The following is a 27,237-nucleotide window of genomic DNA, read 5'->3' on the forward strand; positions in this document are numbered from 1 at the left end:
TGACGCTTAACCAACCGAGCTACCCAGGGGCTCCAATGTTTATGTATTTTTGAGAGAGAGAGAGAGAGCATGAGCAGGGGAGAGGCAGAGACAGCGGGAGACATAGAATCTGAAGCAGGCTCCAGGCTCCTAGCTGTCAGCAAAGAGCCCAATGTGGGGCTAGAACCCATAAACTGAGATCATGACTTGAGTCAAAGCCGGTCTCTTAACCAACTGAGCCACCCAGGCACCCCTCAGTATCATTTTTTAATGTTTTATTTAGTTTAATTTGGGCTCTATGTTTCTATTTTTGTTCTTTCTTATTAGACTTATTGGTCATGAATTTTTGTGTTTTTTTAAGCAAGGTGGGGTTTTTTTTGTTTTTTTGTTTTGTTTTGTTTAATGTTAGAGAGAGCATGAGTGGGGAAGAGGCAGAGGAAGAGAGAGAGAATTTTAGGCAGGCTCCACACCCAGCATGGAGCCCAATGCCGGGCTCAATCCCATGTCCCTGGGATCATGACCCGAGCTGAAATCAAGTCAGATTCTCAATCAATTGAGCCACCCAGGAGCCCTTAAGCAAGTTTTTTTAAAATAGTTTTAAATCTATAGAAAAGTTGCTAGAGAAGTATAAAGAATTCTAGCTTTTCCACTTAAAATTTCTATTTACTACATTATCTCCACCTTCATCCTTCTCTCCCTTCTCTATCTATATGTATATATGTATACACTCACACACATACACAGAAATGATGCCCCATCACCCCTAAATACTAGAGGGTGTAACTTCTAAAAACAAGAACATTCTCTTACATCACCATCTATAAGCCTTCCAATTAGAAAATCAATAATGTAACAACATAAGCATCCAATCTATAGACTCCATTCAAACTTTCCTAGTTGTTTCAATAGTTTTTTGTTTTTGTTTTTTTTTTCCCCTTTCTGGCTTAGGATACTATGCAGAAACTACTACCTTATCTGGTTGTCATGTGTCTTAGTCCATCTGGGCTGCCATAACAAAACACCATAGACTGGATAGCTTATAAACAAACAGACATTTATTTCTCAGAGTTCTGGAAACTGGAAGTCTAAAATCAGGATGCCCGCATGGTTGGGTGAGAGCCTTCCTATGATGACAGTTTTCTTGTTATATGTTAAGGTAGGGGAGAAAAATATTTTTTCTCTTTCTGAGTTCATGGCTGAGACCTCCCTATAATAAAAGACAGAGGAATAAAATCAATTTTAATTACATATGTACATTTGTACACAAAAACATGAGACTCAAAAGGCAGGGATAGGGGTAGGAAAGGAATAGGGGAAGGCAATTCATGGGAAGGTGAGAGGACAAAATGTTCCACAAATATTGTCCTGATAAGTCTCTCAGATGAAAAAGTTTTCTCTGGTAATAGTTCTCTACCTGGTATAGGCCCACTTTGTGATCTAAATTTCCTTTATAAATGAAGATTTTCATTTCTTCTTTCTTCTTTTGTGTCTTCAGTTGCTCAAAATAATAAACTCAAGATCATTCTTATGCCAAAAAAAGCCTATGTTTGAGTAGCATATTCTGCTACCCTTCATCCACATGGTGGAAAGGCAAAGGAACTTTCTCTGGCCTTTTTTATAAGAACATTAATCTCATGACCTAGTGATTTTCTGAAGACCCCACTTCCTAGTAACATCATACTGGGGGCTAAAGTTTCAACATATAAATTTGGGGCGGGGGGCACAAACATTCAGACCATAGTGTCACATTGCATCAATTTCCTTCAGTCTGAAACTGTTCCTCAGTCCTACTGTCTTGATCCTTCTCAGGCATTTGCTTCTGTGATATGTCCCTTAATCTGGGTCCATTCAACATTATCCCTAGCCAGACAGAGACGATGCATGCTTGCTAGGGGATCCCACAAAATTTCTCCTGCTCCTTTCTTAGCTCATTAATCATGAAGGACAAAATGTTGGTCCAGACCATTGCTGGTTATGTTACCCTTGATTATCTGGTCAAGCTGGTGTCTTCCAGATTTCTTTAAATAAAAAACACTATTTTTTTAGTGTTTGATTAGCATTTTGTAAGGAGATGTCTAATATTATACCAATATCCTATTTCTCACCAAACTTTCTCCATTTATGAGGAACAGAATGTGATATCCCAAAATATTCTCTTTGGCCTAAAGATTATCTTGAGGTGGTTAATTTTAAGAAACAGCAGGCATAGGCAGAGCTCTGAAAACTGAGTGGAAGTTACCCTTTTGTAAGGAACATTTACATTTGTAAAGGAAACCTCTGTCTTTTTTTAAGTTTTTTGTTGTTTATTTTAAGACAGAGAAAGAGAGAAGGGCAGAAAGAGAGAGGGAGACAGACAATACTAAGCAGGCTCGACACAGCATGGAGCCAAACACAGGCCTCGAATTCACAAACTGCAAGATCATGACTTGAGTGTAAATCAAGGGTCAGATGCTTAACTGTCTGAGCTACCCAGATGCCCCTTAAAGTTTTTATTTAAAATCCACTTAGTTAACATACAGTATAATATTAGTTTCAGGTGTACAATTTAGTGATTCAACACTTTCATACAACACCTGGTACTCATCACAATTTCCCTCCTTAATACCGATCACCCATTTAACCCATCCCACTTCCCAGCCCCCACCACCCTTGTGGTTTGCCTCTCTTCTTGGTTTGCCTCTCCCCCCTCATCCATGATCAAAATCTCCATTTGTAAGGGTGTATCCCTCTTTGTACCAGGAAGAGAAAGAAGGCTCTAAATCACAAGATAATCTTATTCATGAAGAAGGCACTTACTTAAATCTATATAACAGCTTTACCCCTGTTTAGTTTCCTTGATAACCTCCCATAATGGCATTCCTCCCTCCTATCCCCACCATCTTTTCATCTTTAGCTGAAGATGGTATTTAAGGTATTGTCTTGGGCCATTTGCAGGTGTTACTCAGTTTTCTTCATATCTTCCATTTGCACAGGGGTTTACATATTATTAAACATGTTTGTTTTTCTATTGTTAATCTGTCTCTTATTGTAGAAGAGTCTCAGCTAAAAACCTAAAAAGTTAGAGAGGAAATTAATTTTCCTCCTCTGCACATCAACTTCAGCATCCATAGATTACTCCTGCCTATATCAACTACCACTATGAAGGTTGACAAAGAACTATTCTCTATTTCCATTGATGAGATTCAGAGCAGGCCACCCAAAATATGCTACTTGGCATATTGATCATTTTGAATCAAACTCACTTAAGAAGGAACTGGTACAATGAATGACACGTTGATCCTCCCCTGTCCCCTTAAAAGCAAGAGGTAAATCTCCTATATGAAAAGTACTCTCCCTATACCAGAATATAGAGATACATTTATCATAAGAGATAGAGAACTTAGGGCTGAAAGGCTATATAAACTAACCTTATTATTTCTTCACCAATTTACCACACAGGCCCAAATTTCTTTGTCTTGTCAATTCCTTGTGAATTTATTCTTTTGTCTAAAAGCTGCCTGTTTGGTCACCACTTTGAGTCTCATATTTCTATAAGCTTCTAGATTTGTGACATCAAAGTTTGTTTTTCTCCTCTTAATCTGTCTTGCATCAGTTAAGTTATTAGACTAGTCAAAGAACCTAGAAGGAAAGAAAGGAAATGTCTTCCTTCTCTAGTTTTGGCGCCCAATACGCGGTCCTCCACTGGCTGGACGCTGCCCATCTCAGGGCTGCTGCAGCTGAGAATTTAGGGCCTCTGACAAGAGGTGGCATAAGGTAGAAATTCTTACCACAAAAGCCTCTTGGATCTCTGCCTGCAAAGTCTGGTGGAAGCAAGAGTGATGAAAGTCCTTTTCTTTTTCTAAATTTAGATTAGCAGGAGAAAATACTCATGTGAATTAGTTCCTTACATATAGTGACTCTGATAAAGATTTGTTTTAAATATGTTTGTTACTGATCTCATTCCACCCAGAGACGGTCATTGTTTTCTTTTGCCTCTGTCTTCTATATAGTTTTTCATAAAGAGGAAGCTGTAGAGTTAGAGGGAAAAACAACAACAACAACAACAACAACAAACCTCTCTAGAGGCCTGATATATAAGAGAAGCCATTTTAGATTTCTTTCTAAGTCAGTATGATTGTACATAAACTTTGTTTAAACCAAAAGCCTGATTTATGGCCCACCAAATATATATTGTACATCAGTTTTGTAGATAAGTAGCCTAAAGGAAAACCATTCTGTCCTAAAATTATCAGTCAATGCTTCTACCCCCTGCATTCCTCAATGTTAAAACTTGTGATTCCTGCCTATATGCTAATCTATAGTCCTTTAAGCTTTTACAAGATGTAAGAAAAAAAAAAGTGTATAGCCCTGTAAAAACTATTCATTCTCTGGAGTACTTTTTTCCCCATGAAGAGTATGTTTTCTGGGCAGTTTACCTAACTTGGGCTTGAATAAAACTTTTTTTTACTTTTAGAGATTCTAAAAGGTTTATTCATTTTGTGTCAACAGAGTAGAACCCAAGCTTACTTCCTATCTGCCTGCTGGTGAGCCAGCCTCACACCTTGGTGAGTTCACCATTCTCACCAGACCAGTGTCTTTTTAGTCAAGCTTTGCTGTGGATCCCCTATGTAAAAAACCAGGAATGGTTTTTCTTTCACCTTATTTTGTGTCTTGAGTGCTTAGCTTTGCGACCAGGGAGAATATTCTCTCTGGTCACTGTCATCCAGAAGGTGCACATACTGATGTGGATCTGGTGGCCATTTGAAGAGACTGAGGTTCTGAGATACAAAGTCACAAACAGAATTCTCTTTGTCCAGCTATGCTAATTCTCAGAGGAGTTTGTCATAAGGAGTCCCCGTCCTTAGGGGTCTTTGTCATCTCAACCGTTGTTATCTTGCTACTGCTGGAAAAGTCCCAGTCCAGTAGCACACCATCCCCCCCCCCCCGCCAATGTCAGACAGGAGGAGCCTCATGTTCCTGTGAGAGACCAGAGACACTGTTTTACTATATTATACTTCTGCCTATGACAATAAAGGTCTTTGTTTTCTTAGGATAAATCTGGTAGTAAATTTCTGGGTCATAGATGTTTCACTCCACCCACTTTAGGAATGCCTCTCACATTGTGGTAAAGATTTATTCTAACCCTTAAAAGTCACGTCCAACTCTTCCCATAAAAAAGATACAAAGGAATATAATGGCTAGCCTTAGGGACTCCTTTAATGAGATGAAAAAAAAAAAAAGAAACTGAACTTAGAAAAAAAATTAAAATCTACATCCAATGTAAATTCCCCCTTTCACCCTCTCATACAACTCTTTATTCCCATCTCCCTGTCTCTGACCCTCCAGAAGATTTTTTGAATCTCTGGGTCCCTGGTCTGAATCCCACTTCTCAAAACCCAGCCCCATCTCCTCCTCAACAAATTTCTTTAGCTCCCCAAATTTCTCCAACTTCCCCAGAAAATCCCTTACACACCTACTTGTTTTATCATCTCTTTCCCTATGAGATTTACAGAAAACACTATGGCCTGACTTCCAGGTCTAGGGTATACAGACTTTTTATATAAATGCTATATGTCAGGAAAGAATGTAGCAGAAATACCTGGGACAGGTGGTGATGAGGTTTTACTGTGCCTTGCAGCTCCTCCTCCTTTCCACATCTCTGTAATCAGTTTCTGCCTTCCTATGGGCCTTCCTATGCAATGTCCATTGTGAGTGTATCCTGGATCCCCACAGCAAAGAATTCATGTCCTTTGTACAACAGATCTTTTAAATTATAAAGCCTGCTTCTACTTGCAGAAGATCCTACCAAATTTGGAAAGAAATTAGAAAGATTAGTGGTCATTCACAACACCATTCAGAGAGACTGTTAAGGAGTGTTTTTCCCTCCCATCATTGTACTGTAGTTAAACAAGCCAGATGGCCCCCTGGAAACTACCCCCATGCCCCCCCCCCCATCCCCACCCAGGGAAACAGATGGTCAGAAAGTCTCCCAGGTCCTCCTAAAACTGACCAGGAAATAGCTCAGCTGGAGGATGATATTGAAAGCTTGATAGGAGCAATGTTAGAGGCTTTCCACCCTAAAATGAATTGGTCTCAGAAAGGAGGGCATCTGAAGGTCTTTGTTGAATGCTTTATGCATAATTTTCAAAGGCATACTACACTAAACCCAGAAGTTCCAGAGCACAGGAATTGTTGTTGTTGTTTTGAGAAAGTAATCTTTTAATTTCCACCTCAGTAGGAGGTTTTCTCCCTGATATAAAGAGGAAAATACAAAATAATGTAGTTGACTGGGCCAGCAAGCTAGCCTATGAGATAGAAACAACTACTCAATTATTTGAGAATAGCTTGCAGGAATACAGGGGGGAAAGAGTAAAAAGCAACAATTGTTGTTCTGAAACTTAAATCTTTAGATAGATAAAAGTATAACTCTAAAAGCTACTCAAAAATAAAATAAAAGCAACTAAAAGTCCACTCAGAGCCCTTCCTATTTTCCTCTAGACAATTGCAGACATTATGAAAGAAAAAAAGGGGGGAGGGGAGGGCATTGGAAGAATAATTGTTCTGCAATTAAGAGAAAGGAACATTTAAAAACTAATCCACCTAGGCCCCAACACCCCCCAGAGGGTAAATTTTTTCCCCCTCCTCTGAGGCAATTCACCATTGACTGATTGAGGTCAGCTGATCCTCAGTCACATCTCAGAGTTCACCATTAAATTTTTTTCAAAGGATAAAAAACTGGATTTTAAAATTAACATTGGTGGGACTTTACCACATGTTGAGAGGATTTATCTCTGTCACCTCTGATTTTATTGAGGCTGTCAGAGTCTCAGGGCAACCTATTTCACAACACAATGCCTTTCTAGTTTTCAACTCCTCACTAGCAAAACTTTTTGGTAAAGACTTGTTTGTTTCTTTATTTTTTATTTTTTTATTTAATTTTTTTTTTAACATTTATTCAGCTTTGAGAGACAGTGCAAGTGGGGGAAAAGCAGAGAGAGAGAGGCAGAGAATCCAAAGCAAACCCCAGGCTCTGAGCTGTCAGCACAGAGCCCATCATGGGGCTCAAACTCATGAACCATGAGATCATGACCTGAGCGGAAGACAGACCTTAACCGACTGAACCACCCAGGCGCCCCTGGTAGAGATTTGTTATGCAAATTAAATGCCACAATAAAATGTAATGCAAAATGCATTTTTATTTCTCCACCTTCAGATAAACCCCCAAATTTCCTACTTTCCTTGATAGCTAGCCCTCTTGATCAACTATAGACCCCAACAGTTAAAACCAGAAATAGGTAAGATATCTTACTTGACTCATGTTCTAACTGAACACTATTGTGTTTATTTCTTATAACACTTTTTTGAAGCATTGATGAAGGTCCTTTGCAATGACTGGGACATCCCACCTGCCAGACAAGAAAATCCCTGACAGCAGTGGAATGCTTAGAAGACCACACCCCACACATCCCCTTCCCTGCCCTGATCAGAGAGCAGGCAGAGGGTGTGTGATCATGGATGGGGGTTGGTATGATCTCTGTCTGCTCTCTTGTATATACTCCCTTAACCTCTCCTCATAAAACCCCAGGTGTTCATCATGTGGGCTGAGAGGTGGGTTGTTAAGGTTGAGCTTGCCACCTCCCCTGGCTGCCAGCACCCAAAATAAATTTCTTCCTTACTCTTTCTGAATGCTCATTCTTGAGTAATTGGCTTCTTTTACAATGAGTTTATCCAAGTTTGTTTGACAACAGTGTTGTGAGCACAGCCAGGGGCTATACTCTCAATTTGTCCAGCCCATTTGGAATTCTCAGGGAAAGAGCAGTTGGCCTCAGCAGTGCACCAGGGCTTACCTGTCCATTTCCTGGGTTAGCAGCTGTGATAAATTTGTCAGTGATATCCTTACTAGAAATTCATCTTGATGGAGGGGGGCGGGTGGGGGATAGGGAAGATGGGTGATCATAACAAAGAGGGCACTTGTTATGATTAGCACTGGGTGCTATATATAAGTGATTAATCACTGAATTCTATGCCTGAAACCAATATGACACTGTATGTTAACTAACTAGAATTTAAATAAAAATTGGAAAAGAAAAAAAATTTTTAAATATGTTATTAAAAAAAGAAAAAATTGTCTTGATTTAAAATCCTCTGAAAAGAATAGTCTTTAAAAGATGCCCCAGTTAGGGGCACCTGGGTGGCTCAGTAGGTTGAGTGTCCAACTTCAGCTCAGGTCATAATCTCCTGGTTTGTGAGTTCAAGCCCCACATCAGGTTTACTGCTGTCAGTGCAGAGCCTACTTCAGATTCTCTGTCCCTTTCTGTCTGCCTCACCCCACTTATGCTCTCTCAAAATGAAATAAAACATTAAAAAGAAAAAAAGAAAGAAACCTTCAGGCTAATAAATAAATAAATAAATAAAATGATGTCCCAGTTAGACTTTAACACTCCACTTACATCAATGGATAGGTCATTCAAACAGGAGATCAATAAGGAAACAGTGGCTTTTAATGACATACTGGACCAGATGGATGTAACATATATTCAGAACATTCCATCCTAAAATAGTGAAATAAGCATTTTTTCCAAGAGTACATGGGACATTCTCCAGAACATAGAACATATTAGGCCACAAAACAAGTCTCAACAAATTCAAAAAATTGAAGTTACGCCTTACATCTTTTCCAATCACAACACTATGAAACTAAAAACTGACCACAAGAAAAAATTTGGAAAGACCACAAATACATGGAGGATAAATAACATGCTACTAAACAATAAATGGGTTGACCAGGAAATGAAACAGGAAATTAAAAAAACAATGCATGGAGACAAAACACAACAGTCCAAATTTGGGGATGCAGCAAAAGCTGTTTTAAGAGGGAAGTTTATAGAAATTCAGACATACTTCAAGATGCAAAAAATATCTCAAAATCTCAAATAAACAACTTGACCTTACACCTAAAAGAGCTAAAAAAGAAGAAGAAGAAGAAAAACCCAAACACAAAACTAGTAGAAGGAAGAAAATGATAAAGATTAGAGCAGATAAACAAACTAGAAACTAAAAAAAAAAAAAAAAAAGAAAAAAAGAAAAAAAAGAACAGATCAATGAAACCAAAAGCTAGTTCTCTGACAAGGTCAACAAATTGATAAACTGTTAGTAAGACTCATAAAAAAAAAGAGAGAGAGAGCAACAACTCAAACAAAATCAGAACTGAAAGAGGAAAAATACAACCAATTCCACAGAAATACAAAAGATCATGTGAGAATATTATGAAAAACTATATACCAACAAGTTGGACAACCCACAAGAAATGGACAAATTCCAAGAAACATATAACCTACCAAAAGTGAAGCAGAGAGGAATAGAAAATTTGCACAGACTGATTACCAGCAAAGAAAGTAAATCCATAATTACAAAGAAAAAAAATCCTAACAAACAAAAGTCTAGGACCAGATGGCTTCACAGGCAAATTCTACCAAACATTTAAAAAAGAGTTAATAACTATTCTTCTCAAACTACTCCAAAAAAAAAAAAAAAAAAAAAAACAGAAGAGGAAGAAAAGCTTTCAAATTCATTCTATGAGGCAAGCATTACCATGATATCAAAACCAGATAAACTCACTACAAAAAAAAGCTACAGGCCAATATCTCTAAAGGACATAGATGCGAAATCCTCAACAAAATATTGGCAAACTGAATCCAACAATACATGGAAAAAATCATTCACCACAATCAAGTGGATTTATTCCTGGAAGATGCAAGGGTTTTTCAATATTCAAAAAGCAATCAATGTGATACATCACATCAATAAAATAAAGGATAAAGATCATATGATCATTTCAATGGATGCAGAAAAACAATTTAACAAAGTATAACATCTATTCATTATAAAACATCAGGTTTAGCAACATTTTTCTAGATGTGTCTCCTGAGGTAAGAGAAGCAAAAACAAAAATAAACTGTTAGGATTGTATCAAAATAAAAAGCTTCTGCACACCAAGTGGAACAATCAACAAAACTAAAAGCAACCTCTGGAATAGGAGAAGATATTTGTAAATGATATATCTGATAAGGGGTTAGTATCAAAAGTATATAGAGAACATATATAACTCAACTCATATATAGAGAACATATAACTCAACACCAAAAAACTCAAATAATCCAATTAAAAAATGGATAGAAGACATGAACAGACATTTCTCCAAAGAAGATATCCAGATGGCCAATACACATGAAAATACGCTCAACATCACTAATCCTAAGACAAATGCAAATCAAAACCATGATGAAATATCACCTCACACGTGTCAGAAAGGCTAAAGTAAAAAACACAAGATACAACAAGTATTATCAAGGATGTGGAGAAAAAGGAACAACATGCACTGTTGGTGGGAATGCAAAGTGGCACAGCCCTCTGGAAGACAGTATAGAGGTTCCTTAAAAAGTTAAAAATAAAGTTACCACATAATCCAGTAATTTCACTACTGGGTATTTACCCAAAGAGCACAAAAACACTAATTCAAAAAGATATACACACCCCTATATTTATGATGACAGGATTTACAATAGTCAGCTTATGGATTTAACACAAATATCCATTAATAGATGAATGGATAAAGAAGATGTGTTTTATACACACACACACACATACACACACACACACACACACACACACACACAATGGAATATTATTCAGCCATAAAAAAGAATGAAATCTTGCCATTGGCCACAACATGGATGGATCTGGAGGGTATAATGCCAAGTGAAATAGTCAGAGAAAGACAAATACCATAGGATTTCACTCCTATGTGGAATTTAAGAAACAAATAGAAGAAATAAACAAAGAGACAAAAAAAAAAAAAAAAAAAAAAAAACTCCACAAAAACCCAAACTCTTAAAAATAGAAAACAAACTGATGGTTACCAGAGAGAAGGTGGCTAGGGAGATTGATGAAATAAGTGAAAGGGATTAAGAGTTCACTTATCATAATGAGCACTGAGTAATAAATAATTATTTAACATTGTACACCTGAAAATAACACTATGTTAACTATACTGCAATTAAAATTTGTAGAAACAATTTTTCCAAAAAAAATTTTAAATGACCCAATTAGTCTTTGGGCCACACATACAAGTGAAGTTGGATTGTTACTGAGTGCAGAGCCTGCATTCATTACTTGGGGAAAAAATATATAAACATTTCCATCAAGTAACCCAATAACCTCTCTTGAGAGATGCATAGTGAGGAACTGAATGTATAATAAACTTTCTTTTGCCCCAGGGTGTTCTTGGCTTTACTTCCTCACCCTCTAGTACTCCTCCAATCTGACAAGTAAAGAATGAAGACAAATTTGACTCAGAAACTAAATCTATTGGTTTGTGCAAGACCTAAGAGCCATAAACTCTTTTGTAATTGCTCACCTCCCAATACTCCCTAATCCAGCTGCTATTCTTACTTCAGTTTTTGCTTATGTAGTCTGATTTACAGTAATTTACCTCGGCTCAGCTTTCTTTTGAATCCTATTGCATCCTGACTTACAATTTTTCTTTGCATTTACATTTAAAGTGAGACAGTTAACTTTCATATCTCAGGCATATTGTGAGTTCTTTAATAGCTTCTCAGGCTCCTAAAGCTCACTTGGATTCTGCAGCCTTTACCAATGTCTCTACTCTAGTTTGTTATGTTGATAACCTTTCACCCTGTAACCAAACTAAGCAGGGCACTCTTACAGACTCCCTTATTCTCCTCAAGGTACTAGCTGAAGGAAACCATAAAGCCTCCTGCCTTAAACTTCAATGGGTACAAACAACTGTTACCTACTTAGAACATGAAATATCTCGGGGCATTCAAAATTCACCCCAAAATGTCTTGAGTCACCTTTGTCAATCCCTCTCCTCAAAATGAGTAAACAATTACATACAGTTCTAGGGGTAGCTAGCTACTGCTGCCTATGGATTCCTATTTTTGCTATTCCTGCTAAACCTCTATGTCCTCCTTCCAGATATCCCAGAGCCCATTTCCTGGCCTTCAAAGGCATTAACCCTCTTTGAAGCCTTACAATTAACATCACATACACCTTAGCTCTCAGTTTATCCAATTCAGCACCTTTTAACATAATTCCAAGAAAATAATGGGATTGTTGAAGTATTCTAGGACTGCATTTTGACACTCAGATAAATCCTATGGCATATATCTCATGTCATTAGACTCTGTGGGTATGCCCCCATGCCTTGCATGTGGTAGCCAGAGCTGTCACCTTGAATGACAAAGCCAGTACTCTCACATCAGTCTCCTACATTCACCTGTGTGTTCCTCATGCTTTGTTTGCTCTCTTACAGGTTCATAAGACACAGCACTTCTCTATATGGTAATAGACAACCTATAAACAGGTCCTTTTGATTAACCATTCCAGCATCTTGCATTGCGGTAACACTTTAAACCCAGCCACTTTACTACCCCTCCTTGATGATGAAGAGCCCCATCCCATTCCACATTATTGCCTTGCAACTATAGTAATGGTTTCACACACAAGAGGACTTCTTAGACATCCTTCTAAATAATCCAGACTTAATACTATTTTGTGATGGCTCCTGTAAACGAAGTTTCTGGGAAAACATAATAACCAGTTATGCCATACTTTCACCACACAAAACACAAGACATACTCTTTGTCCACTGTAAAATCAGCCCAAGCTGCTGAACACATTGCCCTTACCAGAGATCGTATGCTCACAAAATGGAAAACTGCCAGTGACTCCAGATATGGTTTTGGAGTCTGCCATGCTGTTGGCACAATTTGGAAATTCCATAAATTCTTAACCTCTGTGGTGCTCTTCTTGCTAATGGGTCTATAATTGCTGCTCTGTTACAAGCTATTCATCTCCCTTCTAAAGTTGCCATTGTTCATTGTTCAGTCCATATTAAGGAGGCTGATATTCTGTCTTTAGGAAACAATAGCTGCTAAATATGTAGCTCCAAATGGACCTCCTCTCCCCCACCCTTTTTCCACCCAATTTTTAAGCCTGCTTTTATCCTTGGCTGATAGTTTTAACTACCAGGCAAATGCCCCACAGCCTAAAAAAGATAAATGAATACTACTGGTGCAAAATAATAATCAGATGGATTATACTTTGGGCCAAATAGACTTCCTGTAGCCCCCTCTCTTTTGACTTTTTTGCTTGTACTTATCTCTCATTAAATGGGACATATATGGGACATGAGGATAGCTAAGGAACTAAAAGACAACTGGTTCTACCCTGACATCCACACAATTTCTGAACAAATTATTTCCCAGTACACCAATTGTAAATACACCAAGTTTCTGAAAGAAATCAGTATACCCCAGCAAGTCTGTCTAGGCCCATACTGCCTTTTGCTGTACTTCAAATGGATTTTATTAATTTGTCTCCAGCTTTTTGCTATTCTCACTGTTTGGTTATTGTCTTCATGTTTAGTGGATGGACTGAATGTAGTTTCATTTACATTTAGAGATAGTTAACATGGACTCACATATCTCAGGAATATTATAAGTCTCTGATGCTGTAATTGTAGTAAAGAAATTAATACCATGACAGTTGCAAATAAATTAATAACAGATTATTTAGGTTTTGTCATTCCTTTATGGATTAAGTCAGACCATGGAACTCGTTTTATAGTAGAGACAAACCATTTGCTTGCAAAGACCTTGGAGTACTCCTTAAAATTTCATATCCTATAGAATTCTCTATCATCAGGGCAAGTGAAACATAAAAATTTAGGAATAAAAAGGACTTTGGTAAAGATCTGTCAAGAAATTGGGGTTAACTGGCCAGAAGCATTGCTCTTGGCCCTTATAAAGATCCAGAATATTTCAAATAGGAGCCATTAATTGACCACTTTTGAAATAGTGTTTGGACATTCAATGCCTCATGGCATCTCTAAATTTTTCATTCCTGGATTAAGTGAACTTTGTGGGAACTTAAGTAAACAACTTGAGGCTATGACTAGCTACATATAAAAAGTAACTGGTATACTAGGCATATCACCAACAAGTGAAAAAGCCATGGCCTCCACTGACTGACAAGCCTTGCCATCCCTTTGAACAAGGAAACCAGGTGCACATCAAGGTCTTTAGAACAAAACATACTCTGTCACCTCTCTGGGAAAAACTTTATGAGGTATGATAACCACATACAATGCCACTGAAATTAAAAAAAAAATCCTCCTGAATTCATGCAAGCCATGCCAAAATAGATCAAGGTTATCACTCCCATAATAACTGGAAGATAATCCCTAAGAGGGATTTCCAGAGTCAACTCCCAGGTTTATGAAGCAGAAAGCATCACAAAGTGGACAACTTTTCCCAAGATCTGGGATCAAGAAACTTTGCTTTTATCTGTTTCCCTTCCTTTGTAAGACATTCTACCACACACACATACACACATACACATACAGAGAGAGCTTATTAATGGATATGGATACTTTTTTTCTACGACATTTATTAATTATTTGTTAGAAGACTGACTGGAGATTGTTTCAATTTATCATACTCCCCTTCTGAGTTTACATAGTAACTCTTTCAATCTGTGTCTTGCTCTTATTAAGCCTTACTTTAACAAGTCAGGTACAGATGAAACACGCCCTTATGCCATTTTACCAAATCCTGGCCATTTCAATCTATCCAACTATTGGTTATGTCAACATCTAGATGGTGCAAAAAAACTGAACAAAAATTCCCTGCCAAAGTGAATACCTGGTGGACTAAGTATAGAAGATGGATGAATGATAGGGTAAGGTATCCACAACAAGAAAAACATCACTCTGTTTCTTCTTCTGGTAACTTATTTGGGCTCAGAAAACCTTTATAGAAGTTCAAGGACTTCCCTTTACCCAAAGAAAGACAATAAGTGGAATTATTTCCCTTTGTATTGAAAACACACATGACACTGGACCTTTCCTGGGTAACATGCTAGGGCAATATTGCAATCAAAGCCTGTGGTTTGATTTCATAGATATCTCCAAACCTGTCATGGAGATTAGAATTGACTGTAGCACTGCCTTTTATAGCACAGATGTTTGCCAAATGACAAAATGTTTTGGATGGTTCACAGACTATCTTTGTATGACTTGGGTATCTCAGCTGCTCCTCTGATTAGATTGCCAAATACCCCAAACTATATATGGGTGAAGCAAAAATCTGGACTAACTTGACCAGGTGACAAAACCAAGTATTATAGTTGCCAAAAATAGACTGCAGGTCTCTCATATCAGACATTTTGCAATGTGTTCTACAAACTGATAGAAGTACATGTAAAGTGGAGATGTATTAATGCTAACATTACTTATTGCAAAGGTCTTGGAATGTCTCAGATCTAGAAGATTACTGATTCCACTCTGACCTTATCTTTGAATCACACTGTTTTGTTTTTTTTGTTTTTTTTTTTTATGTTAAATGGCAATAGGGTATATAAAGTGTTCAATCTAAATGGCCAGAATGATGTGGACTCAGATACCTGGCTCCTTCTGTCACCAGATCTTCCACCTTAAGTGCCAGTCAAATTATAAATTTGGGCTCCTTTGTTCATAAAGTCATGCCATATAATCATATGGGATGAGAAACTGTAGAAAATCTGCCACTCCAAATTCTTTTCAATGTTGAGGACCTTATTTCCAAGCCTTGGGGCTTATTAATTCCCAAGAATTAAGACACAGGAAAAGGCAATCTTAAATCTTTTTATGATACTAGAAAAAGAGTTCAACACCACTATGCAAATTTTTGAGCTACTCCAGCCACAAGGTAACAACTAAGCCTCTGTTGTCCTCTAAAATCATGCTCTAGATACACTCACTACCCAGCAAGGGATAGTAAAAAAATACTGCTTTTATGTAAATAAAACACAACAAGTAGTGTCTAACTTACATCTATTAAAAAAGATTAACACTTTCCATTAGATAAATGAATCACAGCCATTTTATTGAGGGTGACCTATTCCCAACACTGGGAGCTGGTTTAATGGGTTGTGGGGAAATGTGCTTCATTTTTTTTTTCCTGTTTGCTAATTCTTCTTCCAATCTATGTTCTTTTCTCCCTTTGCAGATTTTTTACCTGCTGTAAACTGATTCTGCTCTCCATAGCCATCAGCTCAACTGTTGATATGTGAAACATCCAGAGAAGTTTTAGAGAAGGGAACTGATGGGGTTTAGTGAAGTCCACTCTAAAATATGCCACTTTGGCATTTTGAACTAAATTTTGAACTAAAGTTACTTAAGAAGAAGCTAGTGCAAGAAGGACACTCTGACCCTATGTTGTCCCCCTGAAAGCTGGTGTCTTCCCTGTACCAGAAAGTAGAGAGACATCTTTATCACCAGAGATAGAGAATTTAGGACCAAAACAAACCTTGTTATGTCTTCACCAATTACTCCAGACTCAAACCTCTTTGTTTTATCAATTCCCTACAAATGTATTGTTTCTTTGCCTAAAAGATGTAAAAGCTGTTTACTGGTCACTTCTTTGAGTCTTATATTTTTATGAGATCCTGTACATAGGAAATTACTATTTGTTTTTTTTTCTTAATTGGCCTTTTGTCAATTTAATTATTAGACTAGCCAAAGAACCTAGAAGGAAAGAAAGGAAATGTTTTCCTCCCTTATACCATAATCACTTCTATGTTTATTAAATGACAGTCTAACGTAAGAAATAGACCTTACTTCTCCATTTAATTAGTTAGTTAGTTAGAGTTAATTTATTAGTTATTACAGGCTCATGATTTTTTCATTTTATTCATTGGTTAATAATATGATATTCAGCATTTATCTTGATACTCAAATTGTCATTTTAGCTAGTAAGAGTTCTGGATGGAATACAGATGGATACAGATCCATTGTCTTTTTGGCATGTCCCCATCATTCATTGAGCACTTACTAGCTTTTTGATATAGTAAGATGGTTCAGCCTCATCTTGGAATTTTCTTACTACAGTCTTAGAATCAGCCATATTTCTAGGGAGTCCTGGTTCCCCTTAGTGGAGGATGGTGTTTAGAAACCAAGATCTGGAATCTTACTCTTCCCATCATTTTGTGTGCCTCTTTCACCCCCACCTCACTGTACTGCTTCTTCAGACACCAGACAATCCCTTCATGCTACACCTCCTTCCACTCACCATACCATTTCCTAGGACACCAACATTCCATTCCAGGAAGGAAAAGGAAGACAAGAAAGATGGGAATAGTGGAAAGACAGGAAGGGGAGAAAGAGCTGATCTTTATTGTTGTTTTATTTTCTTCTCTGCTTCTGTTTAAAAGATATAAGAGAACACTTTGGCTCCAAGTTTCCACAAAAAGTATAAAGTAGATGATAATCTCAAGACCCCATTTTTGTGAGAAGCTGATCTGTCTAAACAAGGATGCTCACCCAGCAGCAGCTCTGGGCCTCCCATCGATGCTGGTGGCAGCAAACTCCCTCCGTTCCAAATCTCTCACTTGCCTGAAGTTCTCTAAGTTCCAACAGTTGGAAGGATAAGTAATGCCACTGATTGAAATTCTTTCCATTTCACTGGGAAACAAGTAGAATGATCTCTGTATGCATGGGAAGGAACAGAACCAAAAATATCACAGGCTTGTGCAGAGCTGTTGCTCAGTGGCATTCAGGATAGAAAGGATGAAAGAAGGCCTCAGGAGATTGATTGTGGCTGGCAGAAGCTCTGCTGGAGACCCACTCACAACTATTTTCTATTTGGCCACCCAGGACACTCTTGTTCTTAAAAACTGGCTTCAGGAAAGCTTTCCTCTATAACCAGTCAGTAGACAAAGAGCCAAAATCTATTGGTTCAGTTATAAGATATTGAGTTTGGGGCCTTTCCCAGTTAGTCTCTGGTCATGTGTTCAATTTCTACACCCTTATGGACTGGCATGATGAGGCTGCTGTGTTCCCTGTTGGGTCTCATAAACCCCAAGCCAGTTGAGGTTCTAGAAATCCTCCCACATACTCCAGGGAAATGACTCCAGGGTCAGGGTTTCAGCAAATGTAGAGGGCATCCTAGTTCTAGCAAGAACTAATTATGAAACTTTGCAAAGCACTTTCTGTTTTCAGTTTCTTCATTTGAAAAACAGATAAAAACACTCAAGAATTTTGTGACTCTCACAAGACATATTAGATATGAATATATTTTCAACAATTATGAGGTACTATTATTAAGGATCTAGTTAATTTAAACCTAATTGAAATGGATTTACATAGTGCTTTCCAAACAAGAGTGAACTTTCAACCTATTACTAAATTTATCCTAGTCAAGAACTGCCTGGTGCTTCAGAGAGTGGTCTGAGAATTAAGGGAAATTAGAATCCTACTTTGGCTAGAAATAGCCAATGCTCTTGGTTTGTTTTATTAGCCTTGGCTGTTACTATCCCACTACCATGAGTGGTTTTCCAGTATATATCCTTTCTCCCTTTCTCCATTCAACTCTCTGCTCTATGTTACATTATTACAGTGGCCTTCCTTGACCATCCTGTATAAAATGCCTCCACCCTTGACTCAGTATTTTTCTTCCACCACCCCTGCTTAAATTTCCTTTTATACTATGCCTCACCACCTGACAAACAATATGCCTATTTGTTTATTTGATTATCATTTGTTTCCCCCAACTAAAATGTGAGCTCCCTACAAGTGAGGACACTTTCCAGTTTTATTCACCATTGCCTCCCTAGCACTCAGAACAGGTCTGGCACATGATAGATACTTAATAAATACCTCCTTAATAATTATTTGAGTTCTAATTTTTATAACAGGGCTATAGTTTTCAAAGAACTTTCATACATGTTAATAATAACACCATGGGATAGGTATGGTAGCTATTTATATCCTCATTTTAAAGATCAAGACACAGAGAAGGTCAGTCACTGGTCCAATATCACACAGCTACTTAATAAGAAGATACAGATCTCCAAATCTCTTTTACATGACATAATTTACTAGGTTATATATGAAAATTTCCAGAAGAATTATTTACATATTAAAATACCCAAATCTCAGAATCATTTGGTGAATAAAATAGACAGGGCTTCTGTCCTCAGAGAAGTTGTAGCCTAGACTGTTGACTACTAATGAATAGACTTTACAGTTAAAAAAGAAATCTACTAGCAAAATAAGTTTTATATTCTTAAATGTTCTTGATAATAGAGACCACAATAGAAAGTAAAGGACCACCATAAGAGATAAAAAAATAAAGAAAAAACTATCTGTAAAAGAATCAGTATATAAGAAATCATCTTAAGAGTATAGGCCCAGGACGCCTGGGTGGTTCAGTTAGTTAAGTGTTTAACTCTTGATCTCTGTTCAGGTTATGATTCCATGGTTTGTGAAATCGAGTCCCATGTTGAGCTCACGCTGACATCTCAGAACCTGCTTAGGATCCTCTCTCTCCCTCTCTCTCTGCCCCTCCCTCAAACACACTCTCTCTAAAAATAAATAAATAAACTAAAAAAAAAAAGAATATAGGCCTCAAATACTCACATGAGCTTGAAGGAGGACCCCCAGGTCTCAAACACCTTAGATGCAGCCTTGCAGGACACTGAGCAGATGATTCATTTCCAGCATGCTGAGACAGCTGACACATGGAAACTATGGAAAAATAAATATATGTTTTAAGCTCGAAAAAAAAAAAAAGAAAAGAAAAGAGGGAAATAAGGAAGAGAAAAGAGAAAAGAAAAGAAAAAAAGAAAAAAAGACAAAAAAGAATATAGACCCCAAAATGGAAGACAAAGGAAGAGTCATTATTTTCAGGCTCCAGAATGGCTTGGTGGCTCCTGTGAATTCCTAAATCAATGGAATAGTACCTGCAATGAGTTTTTACTAAACACTTTCAAATTCCAGCCAAGATTCAGTTGAGCCAGGTCTGGAAAAGAGATCCACATGATTAAGTTTAATGTAAAATATAGTACTGCCACTCTGCGCATTCCCTTGCCCAATGATTGTGAAGGTCATAATGTGAAACACAAGACTTCTCCAAACTGACCTTTCCTTCCTAGAGCATTGAAGGGAAGCTGAATTGGAATGAGAGGGTTTTTTTTATTAATTTTTTTAATGTTTATTTATTTTTCAGAGAGACAGAGACAGAATGCGAGTGGGTTAGGGGCAGAGAGAGAGGGAGACACAGAATCCGAAGCAGGCTCCAGGCTCTGAGCTGTCAGCACAGAGCCGGACGCAGAGCTCGAACTCAGGAGCTGTGAGATTGTGACCTGAGCCGAAGTCGGACGCTCAACCGACTGAGCCACCCAGGCGCCCCTGGAATGAGAGTTTTTGAATGACTTGAACTACTGTATTTTATGCTGTATTTGTTCTCCCTACAAATATTAACTGTTGATTCTTGGTTTAAAATGGCATCTGGCTAACCATCCCTCCAACTTCTCTGCTTTATGAATTAAAATACCCAAGAAGATAGAAAAATACAAAAAATAAAAATGCTGGATAATTTTGAGAAATTTCCACAAATGGTAAAGCTATTTGAACCACTGAAAACCAAAAATGGAGATAAAATTTACTGTTTTAACATCATTAAGACTTTGAGACTGCTTATACAAAAATAGGAAATAAGACTACCTCATCTTCCATCCCTCCATTACACTTGCCCTAGGTCAGAAAGACAAAGTTTCCACCAACCAGAAGACTGGCCAGCTAAATTTGATTTAGCTAGTATATTCTCCTACCCTGCCTCCACAGTGGTATCTCTCTTCCTATAGCCATATGAAGTCTGTAGTTCTAAGAATGCAATTAGGAAAGTGAGGGAAATGAAGGATGTCTGGTTAGTTGCATCTTGGGAAGAATGCATGTATCACCCTTTAATTTTGAGTATAATTCATGGTTATAAATATATGTAAAAGTTAACTAATATGTTATTTATTTATACTCTACATTTTGGATATATCTCTAGAGTTCATTTATTCTATTTTTACATTTTCCTTTACAAGTGAACCCATAATGATATGGCTTAAACCCAATAAGCATCTCATTAAAGTTAAAATAATGATTTTTGACATTTCTAATTATTTTCATTCCTGTATTAAGTTTTTAAGTCCTTTACTTCTTATTACTGCCATCAACACTTATTTTTTCCATTTTATACTCCATTTATGAACTTAAGGATGAACTAAAATATTCAAATAGTTCAAACACTGTTATAAATACAAAAATTATAATAAAGCTAAAATATAACTTGTTGGCTAGGAGGCAAGAGCAGTGAGCAATAGTTCAAACATTCGTGTGTCAGTGTATATACCATTTTTTTAAACAAGGAAATGATAACTACAAAAATCTTTACAGATATGTCTGCAAGAGAGAGCGATGGGGTTAGGAGAAATACGCAGATAGATACAATGTTACCAGTAATTCTAGATCTTATTTTGGATAGTAGGCTCATACATGTTTGTTTTCTAACTATACTTCATAATGTACATCTATGTTATATATATATATGACACATATAGATCATATATATAATTTGATTTAGTGGTCACACAAATTAACCCTTTTCTGTAGAATTATGAATCCCAAACCTGTTGGGAGTCATCAGTTATTGTAACATAAGCTAGTGTATCCTGACTGGCATGGGGTGTGTGTGTGTGTGTGTGTGTGTGTGTGTGTGTACCAACCATTACATCAATACATCTGAGTACTTGGAGGAATTAGAAAATAATGTACAAAAACATGTTATAAAATTTTTATCTTATGAAAGATAAGGACCATCTGCAGTTCCCACAATTAAATCAATAAAATGAATGAACAAGACGGAAAAAGCCCTAGAAGCAGTGCAATCTGAGAACAGTAGATTTTGAATATATTCCATCTGTTCAAATTATCAGAAATCCAGGAAGTCACATAGAAAAATATTCCACTTTAGTCCAAAGCAGCCACAGTAGGGTATTTGTTAGGTTTTAGGAACTTGGTTAGAGGCTCTAAGCCTCTACCTGCCACCTCCCTGCAACACTCAGGAGCCACAACTGTACTAGGGTATGGAAATGTGGAATCAGGAAGAACCACACACCCTGCCCATTGACCAAAGATAGGTCTGTGGGGTTTCCTCACTCATAGATGAGTACATATGAAACAAAAATATATGGAATTTGTTAAAAATTTAATACATATTTATTGTGTATCTTGTATTAAAGGGTGAAAATATCCTCCTGAAATTATAGGAACTTCTAAAAGAAGAAACTTTTAGAAAACTATTTATTACTGTCAATAATATGTGATGGCACAAGAACAGACACTCAGATCAATGGAACAGAATAGAGAACCCAGAAATGGACCCACAAACATACAGCCAACTAATCTTTGACAAAGCAGGAAAGAATATTCAATGGAATAAAGACAGTCTCTTCAGCAAGTGGTGCTGGGAAAACTGGACAGGGACATGCAGAAGAAGGAACCTGGACCACTTTCTTACACCATACACAAAAATAAACTCAAAGTGGATGAAAAACCTCAATGTAAGACAGGAAGCCATCAAAATCCTCAAGGAGAAAGCAGGCAAAAACCTCTTTGATCTTGGCCGCAGCAACTTCTTACTCAACACGTCTCCAGAGGCAAGGGAAACAAAAGCAAAAATGAACTACTGGGACCTCATTAAAATAAAAAGCTTCTGCACAGCGAAGGAAACAATCAGCAAAACTAAAAGGCAACCGACAGAATGGGAGAAGATATTTGCAAATGACATGTCAGGTAAAGGGTTAGTATCCAAAATCTACAAAGAACTTATCAAACTCAACACCCAAAAAACAAAGAATCCAGTGAAGAAATGGGCAAAAGACATGAAGAGACACTTCTCCAAAGAAGACATCCAGATGGCAAACCAACACATGAGAAAATGCTCAACATCACTCATCATCAGGGAAATACAAATCAAAACCACCATGAGATACCACCTTACACCTGTCAGAATGGCTAACGTTAACAACTCAGGCAACAACAGATGTTGGCGAGGATGCAGAGAAAGAGGATCTCTTTTGCAATGTTGCTGGGAATGTAAGCTGGTGCAGCCACTCTGGAAAACAGTATGGAGGTTCCTCAAAAACTAAAAATAGAACTATCCTACAACCCAGGAATTGCACTACTAGGCATTTATCCACAGGATACAGGTGTGCTGTTTCGAAGAGACACATGAAGTGCCCATGTTTATAGCAGCACTATCAACAATATCCAAAGTATGGAAAGAGCCCAAATGTCCATCGATGGATGAATGGATAAAGAAAATGTGGTATATATATTTATACAATGGAGAATTACTCAGCAGTCAAAAAGAATAAAATCTTGCCATTTGCAACTACATGGATGGAACTGGAGGGTATTATGCTAAGTGAAATTAGTCAGAGAAAGACAAAAATCATATGACATCACTTATATGAGGACTTTAAGAGACAAAAGAGATGAACATAAGGGAAGGGAAACTAAAATAATATAAAAACAGGGAGGGCGACAAAACAAAAAAGACTCATAAATATGGAGAACAAACTGAAGGTTATGGGAGGGGTTGTGGGAGGGCAGATAGGCTAAATGGGTAAGGGTCACTAAGGAGTCTACTGCTGAAATCATTGTTGTACTATATGCTAACTAATTTGGATGTAAATTTTAAAAAATAAACAATAAAATTAAAAAAAATAATATGTGAGAAGCTATAGCCTCTATTAAATGGGAGAAAAAATACTAAAGGACAGGATGAACACAAGAGGATTAGATAAATAGGGATATATATGAAACAAAGATTTTCCCTCAAATTAGAAATTCAAAAGAATAATTTTAATACCCTTTGAAGGGAATAAAGAATAAAATGACACTACAGAAAACTGAATGATTCATACTGATGAAAAAATTGAGAAATCCTTCTATAATGGAAAGGAGAGGTCAACAAGATAAAACTCTGAAGGAGACAATAGAGAACTAAAGAAACAAGTTCCACCTCAAAAATATGCATGATCTTTAGGGAAAAATCAAGACACAAAGAACAAAAGCCAGGGTGAAAAACTTACCTGGATAAACCTTTCCCAAATTGGAAATATCTGATTGCATGCATATCTGAATGAGTATGCAGACTAAAAGTGCCATATTTCAAACAAAAGTCACAAAAAGACATCTCTATATCTATTCTTGATTAGGCTTTCAAATTATAAAGAGATAACTCTTCTCCAGGAATTCAGGAAAATTAAAAAGGGCAGCTACTTTTATAAAGGAATGAAAGTTTAACAGCCACGAATAATGGAGTAATACTCATCAAGTTATTGGTGTGAAAAGGCTTCTGCCTAGTCAGGTTGGACCTCGTGGTTATGAGCAACAAAAATAAATGTGCACTGTACTAGAGTTTATTTTTTTATGCCTCTCAGCATTTTATTTATTAATTTTTTTAATATATGAAATTTATTGTCAAATTGGTTTCCATACAACACCAGTGCTCATCCCAAAAGGTGCCCTCCTCAATACCCATCACCCACCCTACCCTCCCTCCCACCCCCCATCAACCCTCAGTTTGTTCTGTTTTTAACAGTCTTATGCTTTGGGTCTCTCCCACTCTAACCTCTTTTTTTTTTTTTCCTTCCCCTCCCCATGGGCTTCTGTTACGTTTCTCAGGATCCACATAAGAGTGAAACCATATGGTATCTTCTTTCTCTGTATGGATTATTTCACTTAGCATCACACTCTCCAGTTCCATCCACGTTGCTACAAAAGGCCATATTTCATTTTTTCTCATTGCCACGTAGTATTCCATTGTGTATATAAACCACAATTTCTTTATCCATTCATCAGTTGATGGACATTTAGGCTCTTTCCATAATTTGGCTATTGTCGAGAGTGCTGCTATAAACATTGGGGTACAAGTGCCCCTATGCATCCTACTCCTGTATCCCTTGGATAAATTCCTAGCAGTGCTATTGCTGGGTCATAGGGTAGGTCTATTTTTAATATTCTGAGGAAGCTCCACACTGCTTTCCAGAGCGGCTGCACCAATTTGCATTCCCACCTACAGTGCAAGAGGGTTCCCGTTTCTCCACATCCTCTCCAGCATCTATAGTCTCCTGATTTGTTCATTTTGGCCACTCTGACTGGCGTGAGGTGATATCTGAGTGTGGTTTTGATTTGTATTTCCCTGATGAGGAGCGACGTTGAGCAGCTTTTCATGGGCCTGTTGGCCATCCGGATGTCTTCTTTAGAGAAGTGTCTATTCATGTTTTCTGCCCATTTCTTCACTGGGTTATTTGTTTTTCGGGTGTGGAGTTTGGTGAGCTCTTTATAGATTTTGGATACTAGCCCTTTGTCCGATATGTCATTTGCAAATATCTTTTCCCATTCCGTTGGTTGCCTTTTAGTTTTGTTGGTTGTTTCCTTTGCTGTGCAGAAGCTTTTTATCTTCATAAGGTCCCAGTAATTCACTTTTGCTTTTAATTCCCTTGCCTTTGGATTTGTGTCAAGTAAGAGATTGCTACAGCTGAGGTCAGAGAGGTCTTTTCCTGCTTTCTCCTCTAAGGTTTTGATGGTTTCCTGTCTCACATTCAGGTCCTTTATCCATTTTGAGTTTATTTTTGTGAATGGTGTGAGAAAGTGGTCTAGTTTCAACCTTCTGCATGTTGCTGTCCAGTTCTCCCAGCACCATTTGTTAAAGGGACTGTCTTTTTTCCATTGGATGTTCTTTCCTGCTTTGTCAAAGATGAGTTGGCCATACGTTTGTGGGTGTAGTTCTGGGGTTTCTATTCTATTCCATTGGTCTATGTGTCTGTTTTTATGCCAATACCATGCTGTCTTGATGATGACAGCTTTGTAGTAGAGGCTAAAGTCTGGGATTGTGATGCCTCCTGCTTTGGTCTTCTTCTTCAAAATTACTTTGGCTATTCGGGGCCTTTTGTGGTTCCATATGAATTTTAGGATTGCTTGTTCTAGTTTCGAGAAGAATGCTGGTGCAATTTTGATTGGGATTGCATTGAATGTGTAGATAGCTTTGGGTAGTATTGACATTTTGACAATATTTATTCTTCCAATCCATGAGCAGGGAATGTCTTTCCATTTCTTTATATCTTCTTCAATTACCTGCATAAGCTTTCTATAGTTTTCAGCATACAGACCTTTTACATCTTTGGTTAGATTTATTCCTAGGTATTTTATGCTTCTTGGTGCAATAGTGAATGGGATCAGTTTCTTTATTTGTCTTTCTGTTGCTTCATTGTTAGTGTATAAGAATGCAACTGATTTCTGTACGTTGATTTTGTATCCTGCAACTTTGCTGAATTCATGTATCAGTTCTAGCAGACTTTTGGTGGAGTCTATCGGATTTTCCATGTATAGTATCATGTCATCTTCAAAAAGCGAAAGCTTGACTTCATCTTTGCCAATTTTGATGCCTTTGATTTCCTTTTGTTGTCTGATTGCTGATGCTAGAACTCCCAGCACTATGTTAAACAACAGCAGTGAGAGTGGGCATCCCTGTCGTGTTCCTGATCTCAGGGATAAAGCTCTCACTTTTTCCCCATTGAGGTTGATGTTAGCTGTGGGCTTTTCATAAATGGCTTTTATGATGTTTAAGTATGTTCCTTCTATCCCGACTTTCTCAAGGGTTTTTATTAAGAAAGGGTGCTGGATTTTGTCAAAGGCCTTTTCTGCATCGATTGACAGGATCATATGGTTCTTCTCTTTTTTTTTGTTAATGTGATGTATCACGTCGATTGATTTGCGAATGTTCAACCAGCCCTGCATCCCAGGAATAAATCCCACTTGATCATGGTGAATAATTCTTTTTATATGCCGTTGAATTCGATTTGCTAGTATCTTATTGAGAATTTTTGCATCCATATTCATCAGGGATATTGGCCTGTAGTTCTCTTTTGTTACTGGGTCTCTGTCTGGTTTGGGAATCAAAGTAATACTGGCTTCATAGAATGAGTCTGGAAGTTTTCCTTCCCTTTCTATTTCTTGGAATAGCTTGAGAAGGATAGGTATTATCACTGTTTTAAACGTCTGGTAGAACTCCCCTGGGAAGCCATCTGGTCCTGGACTCTTATTTGTTGGGAGATTTTTGATAACCGATTCAATTTCTTCGCTGGTTATGGGTCTGTTCAAGCTTTCTATTTCCTCCTGATTGAGTTTTGGAAGAGTGTGGGTGTTTAGAAATTTGTCCATTTCTTCCAGGTTGTCCGATTTGTTGGCATATAATTTTTCATAGTATTCCCTGATAATTGTTTGTATCTCTGAGGGATTGGTTGTAACAATTCCATTTTCATTCATGATTTTATCTATTTGGGTCATCTCCCTTTTCTTTTTGAGAAGCCTGGCTAGAG

General features: G+C 37.5%; 1 long non-coding RNA gene across 1 annotated transcript; it reads right to left on the minus strand.

Moving 5' to 3' along the window:
* Positions 1-2,431: 2,431 nt before the first annotated feature.
* On the minus strand, positions 2,432-17,485 carry LOC109261300 (uncharacterized). The gene is made up of 3 exons (XR_002077334.2): positions 17,342-17,485; positions 5,558-5,760; positions 2,432-4,935 (listed from the first exon to the last, which is right to left on the minus strand). It is a non-coding gene; the product is annotated as an uncharacterized LOC109261300 (long non-coding RNA).
* Positions 17,486-27,237: the final 9,752 nt, after the last annotated feature.

Source organism: Panthera pardus, unplaced genomic scaffold (assembly GCF_024362965.1).
Source record: "Panthera pardus isolate Hobbes unplaced genomic scaffold, ASM2436296v1 HiC_scaffold_13, whole genome shotgun sequence".
Lineage (NCBI taxonomy): Eukaryota > Metazoa > Chordata > Mammalia > Carnivora > Felidae > Panthera > Panthera pardus.